Source organism: Microtus oregoni, unplaced genomic scaffold (assembly GCF_018167655.1).
Source record: "Microtus oregoni isolate MIOR12 unplaced genomic scaffold, Mior012 000029F_ref0000214, whole genome shotgun sequence".
NCBI classification, from domain to species: Eukaryota; Metazoa; Chordata; class Mammalia; order Rodentia; family Cricetidae; genus Microtus; species Microtus oregoni.
In genome coordinates, this window is record NW_024543088.1 from 7,688,967 (window position 1) to 7,701,872 (window position 12,906).

Here is a 12,906-nt window from a genome sequence, read left to right on the forward strand (position 1 = left end):
TTAAGGAACTTGTTAAGGTTTTGCTTAATACCTGGCTTTTGACCGTCCTTGGACTGTTGGCTCTATGTCTGATGACGATTCCTGTAACAGCAGCTGAGTGGTTATTTGGACATTTAAGCATGACATTGGAGGTATACTGAGAAGTTGTATATAGGAAAAAAAGGAGAAGGGAGAGTTTCTGGATCTAGGTTAGTGTACTGTAACAAAGCCTTTGTAAGGCGTTCCAAAAATGCAGGAGCATTCTCCTTCGTATCCTGAATAATCTCTGTGAGTTTAGCATAATTTACTGGCTTGAGGGCAGCCTTACAAAGGCCTGCCAGGAGACAAGTCAAAAATCGGTCTCTGGCCAAAATCCCACCTGGACTGTTATAGTTCAAGTGCGGCTCTTGCTCTGGGACTGCCTCTGCCCCGGGAAGGTGGGAGGCAAGAGTCTGGTGAACCTCATCTGCATGTTGTCTGGCCTGCTCCCAAACTCACCTGTGCTCCTCAGGAAGTAGGTTATTGATGGAATCATAAAGATGTCATGGAAAGTAAGATTATAAGATTGAGTAAGATATCGGAATTGTTTTATGAAAGTGGTAGGATTAGATGTATAGGAACCCAGTAACTTTTCTATATGGAAGAATTCCGATAGAAAAAAAACGGAACATATACCCTGACCAATCTCCATCTACACCGGCCACCTCTCGCAACGGCAGGACAGTGGCAGGCTTGGCTTGGTTGGGATTAGATTCCGTAGCAGCACGTGAACATGTGAGAGGAGGGGTAAAGGAGGGTGCCAAGGCAGGGCAGCTGCCACAGCCAGGCACTGGAGGGGAAGGGGAACTTGACAAGGCTTTGGGAGACTGAGCAGTTGGGGAAGGATGGGAGGGAGAGGAATTTGGTGAGGTTTCTGGAGACCAAGCAGGCCGGGAGGGGAGGGAAGGAGAGGAATTTGGTGAGGCTTTTAGAGACAGAGCAGGTGGGTATGGGCGGGAGGGGTAGTTTCCCGAGGCCAGAAAGGTGGAGATTTGTTAGCTGGGTCCATAGCAGAAGTGGGGAGTTCCTCAGGAGCAGATGGCATAGCTAGGAACATGTGCACAGGTGAACAGTGAGCAAGGACAGAGGGGTCCACCTTAGAGCTTACATAGAAAAAACCCTGGATATATGAGATTTCTTTCCATTTGCATGTGGCTGGCAATAATTTGATAATTCTTGTAAAATATCGGGATCAAAGGTGCCATTAGGCAGCCATTTACAATTTCCCTCTAAGTTATATTGGGGCCATATTTGTGAACAAAGACAGATAACTGTGGAGGTTTATAAGTATGACATTAAAGCATGAGGCTGTAGGGCCTCTAAAAGGGGTCCCAGTGGGAAGGCCGGATTGATAGGCTTGGAAGGCTTGCCCCCATGGTCAAGGCCATGAAAACCCATGAAGCAGCGGCACCTCAAAGTCTACAACGAGATTGTCTCCCTGTTTAGGTGAGATGCAGATCAATGCAAACACTCAAGACAAGTGGGTGAGCATCCCCGGTCCATGAGTGGAGTGCTATGGCCTAGCTGGATCTGGTCAGGTGACTCAAAAACCAGGGAGGCTGGGGGGGGGCACTCTGAGCAGCAGTTACGACAAAAGGAGAAAAGAAAAGAAATAAAAAAAGAAAAAGAGTAAGAACTGAAGGACCCTGGTAATGGAGGTGGGTCTTGTATCTTATCTGTTGCTTTCATTGGTTAACTAATAAAGAAAACTGCTTGGCCCTAATTGGACAGAAAATTAGGTAGGTGGAGTGGACAGAACAGAATTCTGGGAGAAAGAAGCCGAGTCACAAGTCACCATGATTCTCCCACTCCAGACAGACACAGGTTAAGATTTTCCCAGGTAAGCCACCTCGTGGGTTACACAGATTATTAGAAATGGGTTAGATCAATATGAAAGAGCTAGATAATAAGAGGCTGGAACTAATGGGCCAGGCAGTGTTTAAAAGAATACAGTTTCCATGTAATTATTTCGGGGCATAAGCTAGCCATGTGGGTGGCCGGGTGCTGGGGATGCAGCCCTGCCGCTCCTATCACAACAGAGAGTGGTGCCCATATATTTCGGGTATAAAGCTAGTCGTGCGGGCAGCCAGGTGCCAGGAACGTAGCCTGCCGCTCAAATTACAACACCCTGGTCCTTCAGCTGTGGGTGAGGTGGGGGCTGGCCACTAGCCATGCCGTCCCAAACACGAGCTTAATGAAAGGGAGCAAGCCAAAATTGAGTGCCAGCAAAGGGAACAACCAAGGCCCTGAAGACCTGTGGGTTGGGAGCAGTCATCCCATCTCTAGGAACACTGGAGGGTTTCTGGGAGCTCAAGGGTCAATTCCTCAGGTTGAAAGAGAGGGTTAAGCTGGTAGTGACTAAAAAACATTGCATTTAAGTATATTCTCAAAATTTGGAGAGAATGGTTATGGCATGATTGAAATAATCTGTATTCACCAGCCTCTCTGGAAAGTTCTACCAAAAAGGGTCACGAATCTCTACCTTATCTTGAAAGTAGCTACATTAGATCACTTACATTTTTAGAAGCAGTTTCTATAGTAAAAAAATACAACTAAAATCCTCCTGAATATTAACCTTCATCAGGCGAGGAAAGGAGACAGAGACAGAGACCCATATTGGAAAATCAGACAGAAATCTCAAGGTCCAAATCAGGAGCAGAAAAAGAGAGAGCACGAGCAAGGAACTCAGGACTGCGAGGGGTGAACCCACACACTGAGACAATGGGGATGTTCTATCAGGAACTCACCAAGGCCAGCTGGCCTGGGTCTGAAAAGGCCTGGGATAAAACCAGACTCGCTGAATATAGCAGACAATGAGGACTACTGAGAACTCAAGAACAATGGCAATGGGTTTTTGATTCTACTGCATGTACTGGCTTTGTGGGAGCCTAGGCAGTTTGGATGCTCACCATACTAGACCTGGATGGAGGTGGGTGGTCCTTGGACTTCCCACAGGGCAAGGAACCCTGATTGCTCTTTGGGCTGACGAGGGAGGGGGACTTCATTGGGGAAGGGAGGAATGGGAGGCGGTGGCAGGGAAGAGACAGAAATCTTTAATAAATAAATTAATTAATAAAAAAATAAAATTTAAAAATATGTTTTATTGTACAGGGAAATTAGAAAAACCCAAAACTGAATTATATGTATTAATTAAACAATTGTTAGAGTTTTCTCAACTATTAATTACATTTGTGACAAGTCATTCAGTTTAGATGAGCATGAGAAGTCTTTTCTCAATCAAATGAAACTGGAAAAAATTATAGCATTTCTAGGTTTGAAAAGCCTTACACATATCATGATATAAAACTTTTTCTAGGAACTCTAGGAAGAATAGTTGGTATGGGAGGTCCTTATGCATATGTGTTGCTTTTATTTGTTAATGAATAAAGAAGCTGTTTTGATCATTGGCTTAGCAGAATAGACCTAGGTTAGGAAAGCGAAACTGACTGCTGGGAGAAAGAAAGTAGGGTCAAGGAGAAGCCATGTAGTCCCCCGGAGACAGATGCTGGAACTTTGCCCTGTACGTTACAGCCTTGTGGAGAATCATAGATTAATGGAGATGGGTTAATTTAGGATATAAGTTAGCCAGAAATAAGTGTATGCTATTGGTCAAACAGTATTGAAAATAGTACAGTTCTGTGTGATTATTTTGGGGTTGGGCAGCCAGGAACAAACAAGTGGCCTCCTTAATACAAATTGGTGTACCAACATGTGATAACTAAATCCACACAGAAACTGTGAGGACTTGGAAAGGAATTCTAGGCACTAAAATAACCAAGTTTAATTGCATTTTTTTTCCTGCTGGCAGCGTGCTATAGTTGCTTTAAGAGAGGTTTTCCAGATTCAGTGGTAGCAGAAAAAGCTGCACACTTTTGAAATGTTGGCTTTCTGGGCTCAGCCGCCAGCACAAACCCTGGCTCTTTCAGAAGACTGAGCATTTAAATGGGGTATGTAGGTAGTGTGCTGCAAGTTACTTAGTGGCAGCATGGGCCAACTGGTTATCAGAGTTGATGTGATGAGGACAGCCCCCATCCAGCAGTTTCAGAGACATTGCACAGACTTCCACCATGTTAGACTGTGCAGACCAAGCAGGCAGGGCTATATTTGCCCTAGCAATGCTGCTGCTTAGATTTTTAAGAAATGCTTACCATTTTAAGGAGCAGATAAAATGGAAAATACACAGAGAGTCTGGATTATGTATACTATAGTGTTTTCTTTGAATTTTTTGACTGCAGAGAGACATTTGGGGGCTGGTAAGGTAAATCAACAAAATGGTATCTTGACTTCAGAATTTGAGTCTAAGGACATGTTGCTTTGGAAAAGAGGCTCCTCATAGAGTTTGTTAGACAATTGGACAAGAAACGGCTCTTTTCTGGACTGTGTGATGATGTGCTCTATGAACTGGACATGCAGGACCCACAGAGAAATGACTGCTGAACTTGCCTAAAGGTAAGACTGTCCTTCGATATTGCTGCTTTATGAAAAAGTCTGCCAGACATTCTGTAAGACACAGAAAAAAGTGACTGACAAACTGCCAATATAGGTGGAACTGTCTTTGAAAATTCCTGCTTCATGGAAAAGTCTTCTGGATACTATGAGCCTGTAGGCTGAAGATGGACACACCAGTGTTACAGAAGAACTTGGGTGACTGACCAGGCAGCGAAATGTTTCTGTCCATTCTAGAGTTTTGGAAGTTGCTTACAATGCACTTCCTGTTTACTTAGGTAATATTATATCCTTCTGGAGTCATTGATGGAGTTGAAGAATACATAGTTATAATTGTAGTTTTCCATAGTTATGGTATCAGATAAAGTATATATAAATATTGTAACTGTAATTCTTGCTTAATAACTGTTTTGTTATATGTAATTTTACTATGTTAAAGTTAAAACCTTTCTTTTTCTTTAAACAGAACAGGGGAGATGATATGGAATTCCCTTCTGTATGTTCTGAATACCATTGATTAATAAAGAAACTGTCTTGGCCTGTATTACGACAAAAGAGTAGAGGTAGGCAGGGAAATTAAACTGAATGCTGGTAAAACAAAGGGAGAGTTTAAAGATGCCATATAACCCTGCCATAAACAGACACCGGAATGTGACCTGGTAAATCACAGTCACATGGCAATACACAGATTAATAGAAATGGATTAAATTAATGTGTAAGAGCTAGCAATAAAAAGCTAGAGCTAATAGGCCAAGCAGTGATTTAATTAGTATAGTTTTGTGTGATTATTACAGGAATCTGGGCTTCTGGGAAATGAACAAATGACCTCCTACAACAAATAGTTACGAGAATTCTCATCTTGAAGGGACAAATTCCCAGAACACTAAATGACAGTGTGTTTTTACTTAGTGTTATAAACATAAAAGAAGGCTGATTCCATAAGAGACAATACATATATGATAAATTTAAGGAGACTTTTGATTATAATACAGAATATTTATTTTTCAAGCATGACCAGAAACAAAAAGCATTAAGGAATCAAAATGAGGTGAGACAAAACACCTATAAGGAATGTGGAAAGTGCTTTAAAAGATGTACATGCCTCACTAGGAATAAGAGACTTAATCCCAAAGAGAAGGCATACAAATGCAAAAATTGTGGCAAGTCATTTACCCATAATGCAAATCTTTTTTGTTTAATTTTATTTTATTATTTTTTTATTGATAGAAAGGAAAAAAAAGTTTCCCCCTCCTCCCAGCCTCCCATTACCCTCCCCCTCCTCCCACCCTTCTCCCCCACCCACCACTCCTCTACCCCTCCCTCTCCAGTCCAAAGAGCAGTCAGGGTTCCCTGCCCTGTGGAAAGTCCAAGGTCTGCCCCCATCCGTCCATGTCTAGGAAGGTGAACATTCAAACTGGCTAGGCTCCCACAAAGCCAGAACATGAAGTAGGATCAAAACCCCGTGCCATTGTCCTTGGCTTCTCATCAGCCCTCATTGTTCGCCATGTTCAGAGAGTCTGGTTTTATCCCATGCTTTTTCAGTCATAGTCCAGCTGGCCTTGGTGAGCTCCCAATAGATCAGCCCCGCTGTCTCAATGGGTGGGTGCACCTCTCGTGGTCCTGACTTCCTTGCTCATCTTCTCCCTCCTTCCGCTCCTCATTGGGACCTTGGGAGCTCAGTCCAGTGCTACAGTGTGGGTCTCTATCTCTATCTCCATCCATCACCAGATGAAGGTTCTGATGATTGGGATAAAGGAAGGCTGGATAGGGGAGCATGGAAGCACAATTCTTAGTTAAGGGAGCCACCTTAGGGCTGGCAAGAGACTTGAACCTACAGTGGCTCCCAGGATCCCAAGGCGATGTCCCCAGTTAGTTCCTTGGGCAGATGAAGATAGGGAACCTGAAACGACCCTATCCTATAGCATAATGCAAATCTTAAAGCTCACCAGAGAATCCATACTGGTGAGAAACTTTACAGATGTCAATCAAGAATGTGGCAAGTGTTTTACCTAGGTCTCAATTCTTCCTACTCATCACAGAATCCAAACTGGTGAAAAACCTTATGAATGTCGATAATGTTGCAAGTTCTTTGTCTATAACAGAAATCTTCAAGATCACCAAAGAATCCATACTGGTGAGAAACCTCACAAATGTCAAGCATGTGGCAAATCCTTTACCAAGGTCTCAACTCTTCAATCTTATCACAGAATTCATATCCATGAGAAACTTTACACATGTCAAGAATGTGGCAACTTATTTAACATCACAAAATCTTCAAGATCACTAATATTCAAAGTTTAGTCAATACTTAACTTGACAGTTCTTATAAATTTAGAAACATGTATCTAGATTTAAACTTTATAGTCATCATATATTGTTTATAAACTGAATCGTTTAAGCGTTATTGTTATGCTAGCAATTATTCAAACATCAGCTATTATGAATAAATATTTCTAGTAGGATTGAAGTAAGCAATAATAATTCTTGACTGTACGTCAAGAGATAATATATTAAAGAAGCAGCCAAGATCAAATTCTTTCAAATTTTGATGGATATTTTAGTTTCTTGGTATATTATTCCTATGTAATGTGATTATATTCTATATAAATGCAATTTTTAATTTTCCTGAAATTATTTGTGATTTCACATAAATATCAGTTTGTTTTAAACTTCATGTGTTTAAAAGTTTAAACAAACAAGCAATAGTAAATGTTTGAGGGAAAAGTTCACAGAAAGCTACTACATAGAAAGCTGCAAGGAAACTAGATGTCCATGGAGACAGAAATGGAAAGAAAATCCAAGGTAAGAAAAGCTCAGTGTAGCAGCAAATCACTGAAGGAGGGAGAACATGAGCAAGGAAGTCAGGACCACGAGGGGTGCACCCACCCACTGAGACAGTGGGGCTGATCTATTGGGAGCTCACCAAGGCCAGCTGGACTGTGACTGAAAAAGCATGGGATAAAACCGGACTCTCTGAATATGGAGGACAATGAGGGCTGATGAGACGCAAAGGACAATGGCACTGGGTTTTGATCCTACTTAATGTTCTGGCTTTGTGGGAACCTAGCCAGTTTGGATGTTCACCTTCCTAGATATGGACAGAGGGGGGAGGACCTTGGACTTTCCACAGGGCAGGGAACCCTGACTGCTCTTTGGACTGGAGAGGGAGGGGGAGAGGAGTGGTGGGAGGGGGAGAAGGGTGTGTGTGTGGGGGGAATGGGAGGCTGGGAGGATGCGAAAACTTTTTTATTTCCTTTTCTCAATGAAAAAATAAGAACTCTGGGGACAATGAAGAACTATGAAATCTATCTTCCCTACTAAACTTTATGCTTTAGACTCAAACTTTATACTTCAGTTTCATAGGAATTGTAAACAATTCTTAAATGTCCTCTATGTGCAATTTTAGCTATCATTTATATAGAAATAAAGACAGTTTCTAATATTAAAAAAAAATTTAAGAGAAACAAATAAGACCATCCTGCCAATGGGACACTAGGTGGCAGTCAAACAAAGTCTAAATTATACTTCAGATTTTGCACTCTGACAATGTCCTCCATACATGCAGACTGCACTAAGTCACTTTCTAACATGGTCCAACATCCACGTGAAATAATGAACAAGGTATCTGATGATTTTTACCAGTTTCCCTCGGTACAATAAAATAGGTAAAATGCACTCGGGAGCAGAGGCAGGCGGATCTCTGTGAGTTCGAGGCCAGCCTGGTCTACAAGAGCTAGTTCCAGGACAGGAACCAAAAGCTACGGAGAAACCCTGTCTCAAAAATCAAAAAAAAAAAAGGTAAAATGCTATTGTGTGAATCCTAACATCATTAAATGAACCTGTTCTCTGTAGAAAGAGAACATGGTAAAAACAGAACTTGGTGACTGGTTAGGGCTTCGAAGGAGGGCGAGAGTTCAGGTCTCCCTTACTTCAGTGATTCAGAACAATTTACCCACTGCTGATTACTAGAATAGAGACAACAGCAGACAGAGCAATGGTCAGCCAAGATTCAGTGAATGGAAAAGGACATTTACAGTCTATAATATAAAATTTAGGCACACAGAGGCCTAAGAAAACACAGCTGCATGGACAGCTATGGAGGGTGTGACCTTTGTATTCAATAAGATAAACACTCATAAATATAACTTAAACTTAAAATGAAAAGTTACATAAACTCCAAAATATTTAAATAAGAATATCTGAGGGAGAATAGCCAGGGAATCCAGTTGTCCACATATGGAAATTTCCAATAGAATCACATGCTGTTTGTAAAGTGACATGATTAGTATATTTTAATTATGGGAATCACAGTCCTTTGGTGTACTAGACTTAGGTACATGTCTAAGATTGAATTTCTAGGTCATTATATTTGACGTATGATGTTATATGCATAGAAAGCATATTAGTGCTTCTATTCAACTGTAAATCCCACAGAGGCCTTTATCATTATTTTCCCATATTATTATTATTATATGATAAGACACTTCATTTATCATAAAGACACATTTGTTATATTTATCAATTTTTTTCACTTAAGCTGAATGAGCTGTGGGAAGGGTCTTGGGAATGGGGAAGTGTAGGCCATGTATATGACTTGGGTCCTGTTGTCTAGTAGCTCTCTGCAGCCTGGCAGACAATAGATCACAAATGTGTCTCCATATACCCCCACATGTGAACTACATTGCTTTTAAAGTTAGAGGGAATTACCCTTAGCTCTTTTCTTTCTTTTGGTATATGAGGTGGTACCTTCTTCAAATGAATATCATATTTATGTTTTTCAACTATTTCAGAAATGTTTTTTTTAAATCTTTATTGATGAGTTCCTTTAGAGACATCCAGTGGCAATCACTCTGCCCATTCATAATTTTCTCATCATTTGCACTGAGGGTTCTCATGAAGGTAGAGAGACAGGCACTGTCACAGGCACCTTCATATTTTTTTCTCATTCCAAAGTTGTTCACTACAGGAGGGAGTATGGAGTATTAACTTGGGTTGATTTCCCCACAGAAGTTCTTCTCCTTTATGTGCCTGTTTGCAAGCGTAGTTTGTCTTTAAAAGTCAAAAGTCATAGACCAAAGAAAGTAATACATTCTTAATATTTAACAGTTAGACATCTTCATTTATGTTTAGTCTGTCTCAAATCACTAGGCTATCTTTAAAAACTGAAAATAATTTGCATTCTCCAAAAGTGAACCAAAAATCATGAGTCCATGACCTTAATTGAGTCAGTGTTGTTTGGAATAAACTTATGTTATGGTGTGTTACATATCCTAAAACATGATGAGATGAGATGGAACATGTAAAAACCATTCTCACCTTTCAAGATTTGACCTATGTGTTTCCTGAGAGAACTTATACTATTGTACCCGAGGAGTGTTTATTAAACAATGATGTTTTCCACAAATTCATGATTATTATATCTCAAATAATTATCTTGACAACACATAATATGGAAGGAAATATTTTTAAAGTATCATGTAGGATTTTTACTGTATTTTAATAACTTTAACTTAAGTATTTTTAAATTTTGGCATGCTTACAAAATTTTTCCCATGAATAACCTCTTAAGGGTGAATGCCATTAATTGCTGTTAATAGTACATGTTAGATTGCCTTGAGATCACAGAGAGTGAAGAGAGCTATTTCCTGTGTCAAAAATCTAGAAACATGTGTTTATACACATTCAGCTGCTTCTGTGTCAGAGAAGAAGCAGTTGATAGTAAAGCTTAGGGGACAACAATTGATGATAAATCCATTACAGGTATTACACTGGAAGACATAAGTAAATTATCCAAACAGTAGAGACTGTCAAATTGTCAGAAAGATCAAATGGGTTTGGGAAAATAGTCCAGCATCAGTGTAAAGCATTTTTAAATGGTCAGAGAGAAGAGACAAACAAATAAAAACTCTGTACAAAGGACAGCAAGAATCAGGCACAAAGAACAGATTTTTTTTCAAACCATATTCTGTGGTTTTGTTATGCATGTCCATGGTAAATTTGTGCTACATCCGGTTCTAATGAAGTCTACAGTCTACTTGTGACGGTGAAATAAGTAAGTAGAGTGAAACCCATGCTTCAAAGGTTCCATTCTTATTTACTAGGCGTCCTTCTTTACCTATCCCCACATCCTTCATACATAGTCTTTGTTACTCATGTTTAAGTATAAGGATGGTTCCTAACAGTAGGTCATCATGGGAATAATGAAAATCTCAGTATTTGCTTTTCATGTCAGAATATATGAGTCCATAAGGATCTATCATAACATACTGTGGTAATATGCTACATGCTTAATGAACAAAGTCTAGTGTTAAAGCCTTTTGAACTCTACTGCCTCCATTAAAAGAAGCCAAAAATACTTGCAGTTCTCACAAAATTTCAGTCACAAATAACTGTGGTGAAATAAAATTGCTTTCACTTGTGCTTCATTCGACAGCTTCTATTTGTTAATCTAATTAGCAGCCCCAACATCTTTGTGAATCTTCCCAGTAAAAACAAGGTAGAGGTATGATAAGCTTCATAAGATTTGGATCTCCATTGGAGTTCAGCTTTCCTTTCCCCACTGCTGCTTTGCCTTGGTTGAGTGCAACCGGCCAGTGCAGCCCATGATCTCACTGGATAACTTGACTGCTGAGCAGACCACTTGAACTCCGCAAGGGAGAAACTCAGCATTTTAATGTCTCTTGTTTTCATGAGTATCTGTTTAACCAAGTCAGGAGTAAATACTCCCTGATTTCTGAGGCTCTGCAGATGGTGAGTGTGCATGTAGCAGGTGAATGGTATTTAGTAATACTTTTTTAAAAAGCAAATCCTCTAGAGAGAATCCAGGAACAGAAGCTCAGAAGAGATGGATGGTTCTATAGTAAGTATGTCTCTGCACAGCAGCTATGCTCAATTTCTTCTACAGTTGGTATATTTATTTTGCAGATTTTCTCTGCTTCTCATGTTCTTGCCTAAGGAGTTTATTTCTTTTGATATTTGCGTGTCTGTGCTAAATTATGACCGTTATGATTGAGTCTTTAAACATACACTATTTACATGGTGTCAAATTCCCACTGTTTTGTTTTGTTCTTGCCTGCTCATTTTTTCAAGATAGAGATCCTCAATGAACTGATGATGCTTATCATTGGGGATTCCATTGTGACAGAGGAATATTGTAGTTTCTTGATGCCCAATTCCTCCAGAGACCAACTCACATCCTCATATAAAGACAGAAAATGAATATATGGCATGACTTCTGCCCGGGGCTCTCTTGGTTTACTGGTTTATGAAAATGAATGTTCGTTCACATGAAATGTGTAGCCTACCATAACTTTTTCAGTTATGAGAAAGTAGAATTAGGAATGGCATAGTCTTATGGAAAACAAAACTACATATATGGAATTCACTTGAGAATCTGGAATGTGGCAGACATACGTAGCTTATGCGTGGCATAAAAATGATGCTTTTGTGTCACACCACAGTTTCCATGCGTTATTCCTTGGGCAATCACTATCTGTGTGTGAACACTATCTGTGGCTCTGTGTGTGAACAGCTGTCATCAGTTTATCTTAATGTATTGATGTTGACTTCATTCACCTGTATTTGGTTCTCTGTGACAATGTCTACCACTTCAGAGATCATTAGTTTGGTTGTTTTGTTCCTAGATTCATATACAGTGTTTGATTCTGTAGTCAGGATATAATGGATTTATGTTATCAGCAATAATTATTTTTAAGCATTGCCAAGTGATGAACATAAACTATCACATCTTTTGCAGAAAATTAACTTCTCCCTAATTATTTCATTTGATTCCTTGCATTGGAAACTACCCACGTGGTATCTCCTCACATTTCCCCAATGAAAACGGTTGTTTTTATATGAATATTTAAAAAAATAGGGTTCTATTTAAATAAGTTTTTTTTCTTATGCTTCTATTTAAAACAGTTTTCCTTAACTAATTTCCTAGTTGTATTTGCCTCAGCTCTACTATGACCATTTTCCCCATCTTTTTCCCATTCAGATCCAAACTTTTCTTTCTCTCCTCAGAATCAAAAAAAAAAAAAAACGTGGTTTCTAAGGGATAATTATAACAAAAAAATGTACTTTGATATAGTAAGATAAAACAAAAACTATCAAAGAATAATAGAAAAAAACAATTAGAAGACAGCCCAAGAAAAACCAAAAGAAACAGAATCCCCCAAAACACTCAACTGGAAAATGTATAAATAAGATAAGATGTAAGGGAAAGAAAGGATGTAAAGTTCTGACATGACATTATGAGACAAGGAACCTCAAAGATGCTGTTAAATTAGAAAGTCAGGACCACTAGGGGTGCACCCACCCACTGAGACAGTGGGGCTGATCTATTGGAAGCTCACCCAGGCCAGCTGGACTGTGACTGAAAAAGCATGGGATAAAACCGGACTCTCTGAACATAATGAACAATGAGGGCTGATGAGATGC

At 39.7% G+C, this 12,906-nt stretch overlaps 1 pseudogene; it reads left to right on the forward strand.

The window, feature by feature from the left end:
- Positions 1-12,906, forward strand: part of LOC121464657 — a 210,245-nt pseudogene that overhangs the window by 104,319 nt on the left and 93,020 nt on the right.